Source organism: Podarcis gaigeae (assembly GCF_964106915.1).
Source record: "Podarcis gaigeae genome assembly, chromosome: 1".
Lineage (NCBI taxonomy): Eukaryota > Metazoa > Chordata > Lepidosauria > Squamata > Lacertidae > Podarcis > Podarcis gaigeae.
In genome coordinates, this window is record NC_139678.1 from 111309634 (window position 1) to 111323776 (window position 14143).

Sequence of the window (14143 nt, forward strand, 5' to 3'; positions counted from 1 at the left end):
TGCTCCTGCTAATAGTGAACTTAAGTAGTGAGTGCAGATGGATATAAAACTAAAACAGGGGACTCAGCTAAATTAGTAAAAAAAACAACCCAGCCACAGCACTTGGTTATAAACATGCAACACCAGATGGCTCTAGAGAGCAAAAAAAATCTTCGTGATTTCCCATAGCATTTTCTTTCTTTTGTTATAACAACTTAATTTCTGACTTACTTATAGCGGCTCCCCCCCCCCCCCGTGTGTAGATCCACCCCAGGTTTCTGAAAAGCAACAGAAGAGATGCCTGCATGCTTGGTAAGTGGAAAACACTGCTTGAAGGGTTTGGCTGGCTAGTTCCCTGGAAGCACTCTTGTCAAAAAGGACTAAATACACTTGTTTGATGTTGGTTTGATGGCCAAATGGATGGAATGATGGAAAGATTACACTGTAAAAGGAGAGGAAGGAAAAGCAGAATGAAATATTTGTGTATGTGAGAGCTGGACCATAAAGAAGGCTGATCGCCGAAGAATTGATGCTTTTGAATTATGGTGCTGGAGGAGACTCTTGAGAGTCCCATGGACTGCAAGAAGACCAAACCTCTCCATTCTGAAGGAAATCAGCCCTGAGTGCTCACTGGAAGGACAGCTCCTGAAGCTGAGACTCCAATACTTTGGCCACCTCATGAGAAGAGACTCCCTGGAAAAGACCCTGATGTTGGGAAAGATGGAGCGCATAAGGAGAAGGGGACGACAGAGGACGAGATGGTTGGACAGTGTTCTCGAGGCTACCAGTATGAGTCTGACCAAACTGCGGGAGGCAGTGGAAGACAGGAGTGCCTGGTGTGCTCTGGTCCATGGGGTCACGAAGAGTCGGACACGACTAAGTGACTAAACAACAACAAGGGCCCAGTGCTTCCTGTTGATCTGGATGGTATTGTGTTTTGTTTCATACGTTTGCTTGGTTAGGAGAAGTGTGGGAAGCTGTATGCACATATGCTTTCATTGCATTTGGGGCACATGAGGATGTCTCCAGTCTAGAATAGAAACTAGAATACCCCTTCAAGCAAACAAAATGACTTGCTAAAATGGCCATCTTGAAATACGTATGAAAGTAGAGGGCAAATGAAAATGATAGAAAGGAAACCACATGTCATCTTAAATTATGTATGCATACCAAAGCAAGTTAATGAGTTACCATTAATTCTAGTTCATTTAAATTAGATTTTTGATGCTGTTATGTACTGAGTTGAATAGGATCCAAAATGTAGCAGTCTGATTGGTCCTAGAACAATAGGATTCAGAATGCAGCAGTATGCAGAATGTCAGAAGAGCAATTTTGATGGTCTGGACAAAATATAAAGACTTATTGGAGAGTAAGACTCCGAGGTGGCTCTCACCGGTGGAGGCCAAGGCACGTAAGAGACTTAACATGGAGGCCCACTGGCCTAAATATTGGGAAATAATTGAAAAAAATGGAGACAATTGGAGGTTGCAGAGCTTGGAAAAACTAAAAAACAAGGTGCGAGATTGGTTGCACTATGCACAAATTCAGGAGGTTTTTAAAGTGGACAAGAAGGTTGGATTCCAGGTGGAAAAATCGAAACTAGAGACAGAACTGTTAGAGCCAAAAAATAAACTACTTTCGAGAATGTATAACTTGCTGCTTAAATGGAATACTCAGGATGAGACAGTCAAATCCGCCATGATAAAATGGGCGCAGGATTTGGGGCATAACATTATGTTTGAAGACTGGGAAAGGTTATGGAACACCGGAATGAAATTTACGGCATGTAGTGCCTTGAAGGAAAACATTATGAAAATGGTATACCGGTGGTACATGACCCCAGTCAAGCTTGCTAAGATATATCACCTGTCTGACAATAAATGTTGGAAATGTAAAGAGGCGGAAGGGACATTCTTTCACCTCTGGTGGACTTGCCCGAAAGTGAAGGCCTTTTGGGAGATGATTCATAATGAACTAAAAAAGGTACTTAGATTTACCTTACCTAAGAAACCGGAGGCCTTTCTTCTGGGCATGGTGGACCAGAGAGTGTTTAAGAAAGATAGAACTTTTTTTATGTATGCCACTACAGCAGCAAGGATCCTGATTGCAAAGCATTGGAAGACACAAGATCTACCCACGCTGGAGGAATGGCACACGCAGTTGATGGACTACATGGAACTGGCCGAAATGACTGGCAGAATCCGAGACTTGGGAGAAGAAACAATTGAGGAGGACTGGAAAAAATTTAAGGACTATTTGAAAAAACATTATAAGCTGTATGAATGTTAAAAAATGCACCCTCTAGGAAATTCTAGCTTCAGCAATTGTAAATTAATGAAATGGAAATTAAGGTACAAGAAGCCAGAGGTAGAATAATGAAATAACTTTATTGTGTTTAAACGAAAATGTATAAGATTTGGGTTATAACATCTTTGAAATTAGGTAACATGATAAAATGAAGGATACAATAAGTATTGAAACAAGTTAACAAATTGCTGATGTTCTGTATCACAGAGAATGCAGGGTTTGGAGGATGCGGGGAAGTCCACTAGATTTGCTGGAAAAAAAGAACATGGAAATTTGTAACTTTTTTATTTTTATTTCTTATATCTGTCTTCTATTCTTTTTTTCTGTATTTCATAAACTTAATAAAAATACTATTAAAAAAAACAAAAACAGAATGCAGCAGTATGATTGGTCCTAGAACAATGCAGCAGTATGATTGGTCTGCAGGAGCCACCCAATCCAGCTCCAGGTGGAAGTGAATCTGCAACCTGATTGGCCTACAGGTGAATCCCAGAATTAGCCAATCACGTGTGACCCATTGTGTAAATAATGTATATAAAGCAGATATTTTGGGGGAGCATTCATTCCTCCTCACCGCTATGAGCTGAATAAAGAGCATGAAATCCACTCTCGACTCCGAGTATATTTCAAATGCCATGTGTCTATTAAAAATACACACAGTAGCAGCAGCAGCCATTAACAACAACAACAACAAATAAAGCACCAGAGAGCCATTCCTTTCCTTGGAGGTTTTTAAGCAGAGGTTGGATGGCCATCTGTCATGGATGCTTTAGCTGAGATTTCTGCATTGCAGGGGGCTGGACTAGATGACCCTTGGGGTCCCTTTCATATCTACAATTCTATGAGTCTATAGTTCTAGGAAAAACATCAGCCAGGAACACTATCATTAGCAGCTGGGAAAGATTGGCAGAACAGTTTTCAGGGTGTATAAACAACATGATCTTGTTTCAGATCTGCACCTACAAGACCACTTATTAGAACACACACACACACACACACACACACACAAAACCCCCAGTAACTTAATATATTGAAATCTTTCTTTTTTTATTTAGGACAGGTGTGGGGAGCTCCAGACCTACAACTCCCATCAATCCTGGCTGTTGGCCATGCTTGCTGGGGCTGTTGAGTTGTAGTACAGCAACATCTGGAAGAGCAAAGGTTTCTGTACCAAGTTCAGGGCATAGGAGAACCTATTTCTACAAATGGGCTAGCCTCCACTCAAAGGGCTTTGCTTGATTTACTAGATCTGGTACCATTGCCGAACACTCGGCTTGGTGTGACTTTGGGCAGTGTTGGTGCACCTGTTTGAGAGAGGAAGGGGAGGGGAAGCAGGATTCCATCTCCCTCGCTCTCCTCCACCTCTAACAGGTGATTGGCGCTGTCATCTTTGACGGTGCCAACCATCTGCTCTGCACAGAGCACAGCGCTGCATGCAAGGTTATCTGGACAGGAGCCAATGAAGATGATGGATATGATCCATGTTGCCAAGTTTTGTCTGCTTTCTCGAATATGGGGTCAGAAGGGGGAAAGCCTGAGGGAGAAGCAGTCCATTTAAAGCTTGCATATTCATCTCTGCTAATTACTTATACATCAGGGGGAATAGGAATTATTTTTAGATGAAAGAAAAAGTGTTGTCCTTCTAGATCTAGCTATATATCTATAAAGAAAGATGATGACGATAATGTGTGGTGAAACAGATATTATTTGGCATTTTATCCTCCCTTCTTCACCTGCAACCTCAATGCCTGTTACTATAACTTCCTTATTTCAAACTACATGGCCTCCATGCTGTGAAAGAAAAATTGCTATGTGCAGGGGTGCCTTTTTGCTGTAATTGTCTACTGAGACCTTGAAAGCTTCAGAATAGAAGACATTGCAGTGGTAATGGATCAGAGAGAGGGGGGGGGGGAGGGAGGAATTGGTTGCAGGCCTAAAATTCTTACTCTGAGGAAATGATGTAGAAGACTCCTCTTTACTTATGAGTAGGAAAGAAAGGTATATTACATTTCACCAAAAAGTGAGTCACAATGATTAAATATTTTGCATATATTAGGGTTGCCATATTTCAAAAAGTAAAAACCTGGACACCCCAAATCAATTATTATTATCACTGCAATTTCATTACAGCCTGGCATACAACTGCCAGCATCCTGACATGCTGTTGGTGCTCTGCCTCCATCTGTGGGAATGTTAGAAGCTGCTTTCTACTGAGCCAAACCATTGGTCCATCAAGCTCAGGGTTTCCCAAGCTTGGGTCTCCAGCTATTTTTGGACTACAACTCCCATCACCCCTAGCTAGCAGGGCCAGTGGTCAGGGATGATGGGAACTGTAGTCCAGCTGGACACCCAAGTTTGGGAAACACTGGTCTAGCTCAATATTGTCTATGTTGAGCATCAGTGGCTCTCCATGATTTCAGACAGGAGACATTCTAAGTCTGACTTGGAGATACTTGGAACCAGTCCTTTTTTCTGGAGGGACGCAGAGGGACGCATACCCCTAAACATTTTGTGAATCTAAGTTTGGCCTCATTGAGGGGCAGTATTTCAATATGAGTAGGAAAATGAGAGTACCCCTAAACATTTTTTTTTAAGAAAAAAAGAACTGATTGGAACCAAATCTTTCTTTTCTGCATGGAAAGCACAGAGCCCTTTACCACAGAGCTATAGACCTTCCACATTCAACCTGGCTGTTCTTGGGTCTGTTAAAACACCAGCTGCATATTATGCGTCCATGTTCTTTGTGTGAGACGGCAGTGGGAGTGGGGCACGATAAGCATCTCATTTCTGCAGAGGTTAATATGAGAAGCAGCTCTGATTAAAGCGTAATGTGACCCTCCGAAGTTCGCGCCACTGGTCTCTCACTGGTCCTGTAGGGAGTGCCAGCGAAGGATTAGAGAATTAGCTACATTCCTAGTGTCTAGTTTCTTTAGCTGAGGGTCTAATAATGCAAAATGAACTGGCTGCGGTAGACATCACAGGCTGATGTGCTCCCAAAGGTACTGTGCTCAGCAAAGGCTATCAGGATTTTAAACAGCTGCACAGGCGAGATACTGCTTTACAGAACCTGTAAACACATTACTGCAGCTGTCCCTCACGGTATTCTTTGCTCTCACCCTCCATTCCAAGCTCAGCTGTTCTGCGCATTTAGATAAAGCCATGCTGCAGGCAACTGTGGCAGGTAGCGGGACCCTGAAATTAAGGTGATGCCTAACACACACTCTTATTTGCATATCCCACACTGTGCTGCTAAGTCATCCCCATGGTGAAATTCTCGTTGGCCCCGTTCTCCTCCTTTGTTATAGAAAAGTAACTATTAAAATGAGTTCCATTTCTCTCTGCACCCAATCGTTCCGAGTCTGTACCACGGGCTTATTAGAGGCAATATTCACAGATGGATTGCTGGCTTTACTTAGAGACCTGCAAGCACTTGTCCTGAATCTTCAATGAGAACAAGCATTTTCTCTTTCTTTCCGTGTGTACTTTTGTTTTTGTTTTGTTTTGTTTTGACCATTTTTTTCCTCCAATCTTTTTCAAACACTTGAGTTAAATAGTTGTTGCCAGGGCTCCAGGCAGCGTGAGTCAAATTCACTGCACTTTTCAATTACCCAGGTTTCTCTTGCAACGCACATTCCGGGATAAGAATGCAAAATGGTGCAGAACCTTGTCTGAAGAAACATTTCTTTCATTTGTCAAGACATCATTAATGAATGGAATCCACTACCATGAAATGTTGCAATGTCCACTAGCTTGAGTGCTGCTGCTGCTGCTGCTGCTGCTTCTTCTTCTTCTTCTTCTTCTTCTTCTTCTTCTTCTTCTTCTTCTTCTTCTTCTTCTTCTTCTTCTTCTTCTTCTTCAAAATGGTGTTAGTTCAGGGATGGGGAAGCTGTGCCCCCTCCAGATGTTATTGGACCCCAACTCCCATCAGCCCCACCCAGTATGGCCAATGGTCAGGAAGGATCTGTAGTCTTGCCCCATCTAGGGGGCCACAGCTTTCCCATCCATGGGCTAGATAAAACCATGGAGGACAGGTCTATGGATGCCCACAAGTCATTGAAACTAGGTGGAACCTTCATGTTCCAAATGAGGAAGGGAACAAAACAATGGTACTCCATCCTGCCCAACAGGTCTGTATTCATTTGTGGTGCTGGCTCAGGAACCTCTAGAAAACAGAAAGTTCTGGGTCCATTCTGTAAATCTTAACACCCCATGTCCTGCTTTAAATGATGGTTCTAGTATGGATTCCTGAAAAGCTGAATAGGATAGGGTTGCCATATTTCAATAAGTGAAAATCCGGACACACTTCCGACATGGTTTGCCATACATCTGGGTTTCCCCAGACATTTAAGCGATTTCTGCCTGGTCACTGTTTTCGACGGCCAAATCCAGGCAATGTCCTGGAAATTCCGGATGTATGGCAACCCTAGAATAGGATTGCTTATTCTTAAGGATGAGAATTAGGCTGCCTACACGCTATACCTGTAAAGCACATTCAAAGCACATTCCCTCCCACAGGGAATTCTGGGTAGTGTAGTTTGTCAAGGAAATTTTAACTCTGTGAGGGATAAAGCTGCAGTGCTCAGAATGTTTAGGGAAGCTTTTAATGTTTAACAGGTTATTGTATTTTAGTGTTTTGTTGGAAGCTGCCCAGAGTGGCTGGAGAAACCCAGCCAGATGGGTGGGGTATGTATGTATGTATGTATGTATGTATGTATGTATGTATGAATAAATAAATAAATAAATAAATAAATGTTCTCTGAGGGAAGGAATGTGCTTTGAATTCACTTTAAAAGTATATAGTGTGTATGTAGCCCAGTCCTCATCTTTAAGAATAAGCACCCCTATTCAGTTTTTTAAAATCAACTTAAGTGGTGGTGGAGGAGTGCTGGTGCAGCCCCGCATTTCTAGCCTCACTGGCTTTACTTCTAACCAAAGCTCTAAAGAGGAGTTTGAAGTGAATGCATCAGAGTGCTTAGAGAAACATCTGTCTGATTGGAAACCCTGATAATATGGATTTACCAATTGTCGGGGAGGCTTCCAAATGTGTTCAACTGAAGCCCCCTTCAGACCGCATGGATTGTGTTGTTGCACCCCACCCCTCTCTCTGAGCTGTCAGAGGTTCCAGGCTCTTCCCCAGGGTTTGGTTTCCTTTGAATGATGAACAGTGGAGACTGGTGTTTTTATGATATATGATTTATTTACACATGTAGACAACCTGAACCTACAATGGAGGGGCTCACAGCATGAACCCTCCAAGAGGATATTGCGTTTCCCCTAGCTGCAGCCTTGGATTCAAGCAGAGATCAGGCATGCCTCTGTCTCTCTGGCTTCCCAGCCTGCTTTTAGGGTCTAGCCCACACCTCAGCTCTGCTCTTTGTCTTTCTAACTGCCAGGTAGTTGAGGGAGCAGGAGAAAACAAGCTTGTTCCCGCTTCCATTTGACAGTTCTTGGCTATCATGCCTCCTCTCAGTCTCCTCTTTTCCAGGCTAAACATGCCCAATTCCCTCATAAGGATTGGTTTCCAGACCCTTGATCATCTTGGTTGCCCTCCTCTGCACACGTTCCAGCTTGTCAATCCCCTTCTTAAATTGTGGTGCCCAGAATTGGACACAGTATTCCAGGTGTGGTCTTACCGAAGCAGAATAGAGTGATACTATTACTTACCTTGATCTGGACACTATACTTCTGTTGATGCAGCCTAGAATAGCATTTGCTTTTTTTTTTTTTTTGCTTTTTTTCTGATGACTCATGTTAAGCTTGTGGTCCATCAGGACCCCTATATCCTTTTCACATGTACTGCTAGTAAACCATCAACAATATAGATTGTGAAGTAGGCAGAGAGAATTTTCACTGCTAAGCAGTGAGGGGGAAAAACAACTCTGAACATTTTTCTTTATTTCCAAAAATTTTCCCTGTGCAGATGTGGAGCACAGCTGTTTTCAAAGCTATTGTTTCTCCCCATTGTTCCTGTTTGTTAATTCCAATCCCAAAATATCAAGCCCAAGAAGGGCTCCATTTCCATTTGTCACCAAGGAAGAGTTTATAGAGTGTTAACTATAATAAATAAGAGATTAACAATGCCCTCTTGTTCTCATGTAAAAAATTCTATTTTGCTGAAATATTTATAGTTAATCTTTTTTTCCCTGAGCTGCAATGAACATTTAATGAGCTCTGAGCAACACTGCTAACCATATTGATTAATAGATCAAGTGAAAATGTTTCAATTTTGCCATGATATAATCAACGTGATTATAGCAGCATGTTTGTCATCTCCCTTTGTATACGATTAATAATTAGATTCTGCAAGAGATGAGATGCAGTTGACAATTTGGAAGCAAAATGATTAGTGGTTACAAATCAATTCTTACTGTTAAATTATAGAAACCACTTAATAAAAGGCATCCAAAGCAAGATTGCCAACTGTAATCGAGTTTTTCTGGTACTTGCTATACTTTGTTTTAAACTTTATAACTATGATACATTTATTGTTTCAGTGTAAGATGTTCCTTAGGCACTTACAAGAGGGAAAAGCAACTAAATATTGCAGTGTGTTACCATCACACCTAACAGGACTACTGCTGGGCAGTGACAATGGATCAAAATAATATTGATTTGATCTTGAAAGAAAATTACAAAAAAAAGTTTTAGGAGATAATTTGCAAGCCTCCCTCCCCCAAGATTTTGACTGCCAAGGGGCCTCCACAGGGTTTAATCTGAGGCTGCTCAAAATTTCCAGGTTTCCGAATGATATAGTCTCAATCAAGAGAGTCATAGTTATCAGTTCCATTTCCTTACTCAACAGTGACTTGGACCAAAAAGAACAAAACGTGAATTCTTGCTCAGATGTGGAACTTTCTGGGGTTACCTATCTCACCATCTCACAGCCTAACTTTTCTGACAGGGTTAGACTGGGCAAGCTGGGGTTCAAATCCCCACCTAGCCAGAAGGCTCACTAGTGATCTCTCATCATAATCTTCCTTACAGAGCTGTTGAGGGTATAATATGCGGAGGGTGAGACTGATTTTGTTGACTCTAGTTCCATGCAGGAAGGATGGGAAAGAAATGCAGTAGTGTGTATTGTGTGTGTGTGTGTGTGTGTGTGTGCGTGCACACACACACACACACACACACACACACACACTGTATACAAAATGAGCCAGATAATAGTGTGCCATTATCAGATTATAGCATGCCACTTTCAAAATGAAGGAACAATGTTTCCCATGTCAAAGGATGCCTCGTAGGCAAGGAATATGTTTATCAAAACAAATCCAAATTACTGATGGGAAAACTCTTCTCAGCTTGATTTGAAAATGGGTAATCAATTGCAAGTATTACTTTTTGTTGAGAACTCTCAGAACATTCTTGCTTTCTGCTCTCTTTCCTCCCCCACCGAGGGTTCCAAATTGACTCATAATGTTGGTTGCGCTAAATCGTGTTGACTTAACATGTCACTTATTTGGTTGTCTTTTTCTCCCAGGTCCTGGGTGTTAACCTCAGCTCAAACAGAGACCTGCTGAGGGATTTGTATTTCTATGCTAGAAAGCATGAAACTCAGAAAAGGGCCTTAAAGCCCAGTTTTCTGTTGCACTTTTGGAACCAAGCGTGCCGACTTGCCCCCCACCCCATGACGTGAGCACACCACATGCTGGATGTGAGTAAGTATGTTGCACGGTGTATGCACATGGCTGCCGTGGAATTTTGAGGGGGCCAGGCCCCCTCCTTGAAAATTTTGTTGAGGCCCTTGGCCCCCAGCCCCCCTAATTTGGCACCTCTGTTTGGAATTGAAGCCATAGTTTGTTGTTGCTAAACTGTGGTTAGGACAAACCATGGTTTGGTGTCACAGCCACATGCCTACCTTATATGACAGGGAAAAAAAAGGTTTATCCTGATTTTGAACATTATGATGATTGGATAAAGTACTACAGTGCAAATGTAAGTGTTAGACACTTACCACTGGCTGGGTGAATACAGACAACAATTTAATGGCACATTCTGCTACATCCTTTATTGAAACCAACTTTTCAAGTATGACAATACACCATGTTGCATAGTGATACTGGTGGCTAATCTATGGTAAAGTGAGAGAGCTGTTGCTGAGGTAGTTTGGTTCTCTGGTCAAGTCAAGTGGGAAGAACTTTACCAATCTAGATGCAGATAAATGTTTGAATAAATACAAGCATGTGATTAAATTCTCTTCAACTCTGCAGAAAACCTTACAGACGAGCATCACACTGAGGTAAACTATTACTTGATAAGATTTGTAACAAGTGTAAGCACTGCAACCAGCTGGCCAGATGCTATTTCACCTACTGGTAATTCTGTTCACATTTTCACTTTGAGTCTGGCCGCCATTTTGCCGGTTCAGAAAACAAGGAAGGCTGAGTTTAGTTGCTGGTTCAGAGAGTCCTGATCTTAGTGCTGATAGTGGTTTTTTGCTAAGGCATTAAAACTGCAGTCTCTATGCACACTTATCTGGGAGTAAGCCCCATTGCACTCAGTGGGATTTACATCTGAGTAGACTTTTGCACTGTAAGGTTGCACAATCCTATGCATGTTTCTTAGGAAGCAGCATTGAAATCAATGGGATTTATTACTGAATGCATACATAGCACTGCCTTGGAGGTCTTTTTGTGACTTTCTTGGAATTCAATCCGATGAAGGATTGACATCTCTAGAAAAGTTCTGTTTCCTGCTTGTTGTTATTTTGAAGGGCTTCAATCCAAATAATGATTGCATTGTAGGAAATTGTAATTAGTGCATAGATAATATTCCCCGAGCAGAAAAAACAGATTAAATATAATGAGTTGGTAGAAATTGCTCATTCAGCTGCAGAGACAACTTAGGGAAATTTTGCTAACCACAAAGTTTGTCTATCTGTCTGTGTAGAAACTGAGTTGCATTAAGAGGTTTATAAAAGCTTCACCATGGTACATATTCCACACTCTGGACTCTACCATCAGCCAGGGGCCAGGGGCCACTGGAAGAATGGTTTTTCCTGTCTCCCTGGAAGAGCATCATGGCAAAAGGCAGATCAATCTGATCCCATCCATTGGCCAATGAGGACCAGATGAAGTGACTTTGCTTCCAGAAAGAACACACTGCCAGAAATGGCTCATTACATGGGGCAGAGCTGCTAATCCAGCTTCCATGTAGGTGGGTTGCTGTTCAGTTCTGGGAAAGATCAAGTGGTGGGGACAGTGATGTAGAATACAGGGGCCAGGGGGGCTGTGGGCCCGAGCACAGATTCCTGAGGGGCCCAACCACACACCCCCACAACAAGTTCCCTCATCAAAGCCGGAGCTGTGGGAAGGCAAGTCCCGCCTGGGCTGGGCCTTTGGGGCTGGAGCATTGGCAGCACCCACTTCTCCTTGTGGTTGATGAAGGGACACCCTCATGCCTGGGGCGGTTGAGAGGGAAGGAGGGTGAGAGGCACTGCCGCCGCCCACTGAGGGAAAAAGAGGAAAGCAAGAAAGCATTGCTAGAGTCATGTGTGTTGCCAGAGTCATGTGTGTTGACAGAGTGCCTTGCTGTCAGGACAGGAGGGCGGGGAGACACAGCGGCACGCCTGGTTTCGCGTTTGTCTGCCTTATATCTGCTCCCAGTTTGGGGCTAGCTTGCAAGGAGAGACATTCTTTTATGCTGGCCAACGAAGGGACTGTCTGCTGCCCTGTCCATCTGGGGTGTGTGTGTGCGCATGCAAACCCTGCCCCTCCCCGGGTGCCAGCAACCCACGCTATGCCCCTGGATGAGGTGGTCACTGCTGTGCAAACCCACATGCGGAATCAATATGGCACCCTGCTGTTGCTTTTGCACTATGCCAACCTCCTCACCACCTGACCGCCTTCTCAGTCCCAGCAAGCAACAGTGATCCACCTTCCAGGAAGCTAGTGTAGTGACTCCACCCCACTTCTGCAATCTGCTCCATAAGCCAGTTGTATTGAGCCTGCAGAAGCAAGGGGGGAAAGGGCTCCCAGACCCCCATCCATTTGTCAAAAGGAAGAGAGCCACTAACCAATTTAAAAGCAAAAACGCTAGCAAGGGAAGGAAGATCAGCCTGGCCTGACCTGGATACAAATGCCTGTTTATAGCTCAGCCCTTCGTTCTGCTCTTCAATAACTAATCTCCTAAAACACTGTTTCCAATTTGGCATATAACCTTGGACAAAAGCCATCAAACTGGATAAAAAAGTTTGCCCCCTACACAAAAAAGGTGGCAACTGAATAGGGAGAATCCATGGAGCATATCTAAACATATATCCACTGTCATGGCTGTCCCCCTCACCCCAAGAGTCCTGGGAATTTTTGTTTGAGTGAAAGTGCCAATAATTCTATTAGAGATATCTAGTTTTTCTTTCTGAACTAGAGTTTCTTGGGTTCCCTAGTAAACTTCTTCAAGCCTGTGGTGCTGATATGTCCACAGATGCCCCATATTCCCCATTTGGATTGTGCTATTTTTATTGATAGAGAAATCAGTCGACTGACACAGATGCTCTTTGTTTGAGAACGACAATGTGAAGTTTATTTCGCGTGCACAAAAAAATGCAATCCCAAGCTCATGAGCAGAACAATGCTTACAGCAGAGCAATAAGCTCAGTGCATTAAAAGGCTTGTATGAATTATTTAAATCGGATCTGAAGGATTTATTATTTTAATAATTATCTGAACAATTATGCAGTTATTAAGGCACTCTGCACTCATCTGTTCAACAGGCTTTCAATTTTTAAAAAGGTTACAGTCAGAAAATGAAGGTGATTGATGAGGATATAATGATTAAGAGAGAGAAGGGGAGTGGGTCTGCGTGTTCTACACTGCAGAAGAAACACACACACACAACCAAATACCCAGGAGTCATTAAGTTGCTAGGACTGCAGGGGCCCTGATGCAGTTGACACAATTTCAAAAGGCCATCCCCCCACCTTCTGAATTGGCAACTCCTTGGAGTCTAAAGTATGAAGGATCATGGTTTGTTTGTTAAGTTCATCTGTAATTCTACAGCATATTGCAAATGGATCCCTTCCCATACTTAGCAGTGGGTCTGGAGTCGAAACCTAGCACTCTCCACCCCCCTAATCTCCCTCGCAAGATGTCTCTTGTAGATGCTGCGAGAGCAGCTGTCTTTTCCACTGGCACATATTGCAGGAACATACAGGGTGAAGCGTTGCTTGAATCTTTTCCAGTTTTCTTCCATGTTTCCAGAAGGATTCATGTCTGGTAACTTGCTTTTACTCGCCTCCATCATTAACCCTTTTGTGGCCATTTGAAATTGTTTTTAGTATTTCCGGAAACGTGCAGGCTTTGGAGGGTGTTTCACTCATGCACTGGCTAGAGCTAATCTGTACTCAGGGTAGGGATCATTTCGGTTTCTCTAGTTTCTAGATTTTCCAGTCTTTTCCACATTTCTCGATCACTTTTTTTTAAAAAAAGAATTCCTCACAAACATTCATTTACATTTTAGGCACATCTTCTCCATTATATGTATTTTCCCTTGCAATTTCTCTTACTATGTTGCATTTTTGGGGGTACATTATTTTCAGTAACATATTCAGTTTTATGCAAACTGTACCTGAAGTGCTTTGTATGCAGATGGTTCCAGTTTCAATCCCTGACATCCCTAGGTAGGGCTGTCTGAAACCCCCTGTCTGAAACCTTGGAGAGCTTCTGCCAGTCAGTGTAGACAATATTGAACAAGTATGAGGCTGACTCAGTATGACTCAGTATGCAATAGGTGTTCATATTGCAATTAGATCATTGTACATTCTTATGTTCATGCAAGCACGAGCGAGATTTGCAGGTGAGTCTGCAAAGCAGAAGAGGCAAACAGTTTTCAGAGGTGGAGGACTAAGGTGATGGAACAC

The 14143-nt window shown here is 42.8% G+C and overlaps 1 protein-coding gene across 1 annotated transcript in view; it reads left to right on the plus strand.

Annotated features, from left to right (window-relative positions):
• Positions 1-227: 227 nt before the first annotated feature.
• The window catches only part of LOC310851781 (uncharacterized protein), a gene marked incomplete at its 3' end in the record, with an annotated part of 102670 nt that continues 88754 nt past the window's right edge, over positions 228-14143 (plus strand). The window contains exon 1 of the mRNA XM_083754464.1: positions 228-291. The remainder of the gene's footprint in view (positions 292-14143) is intronic.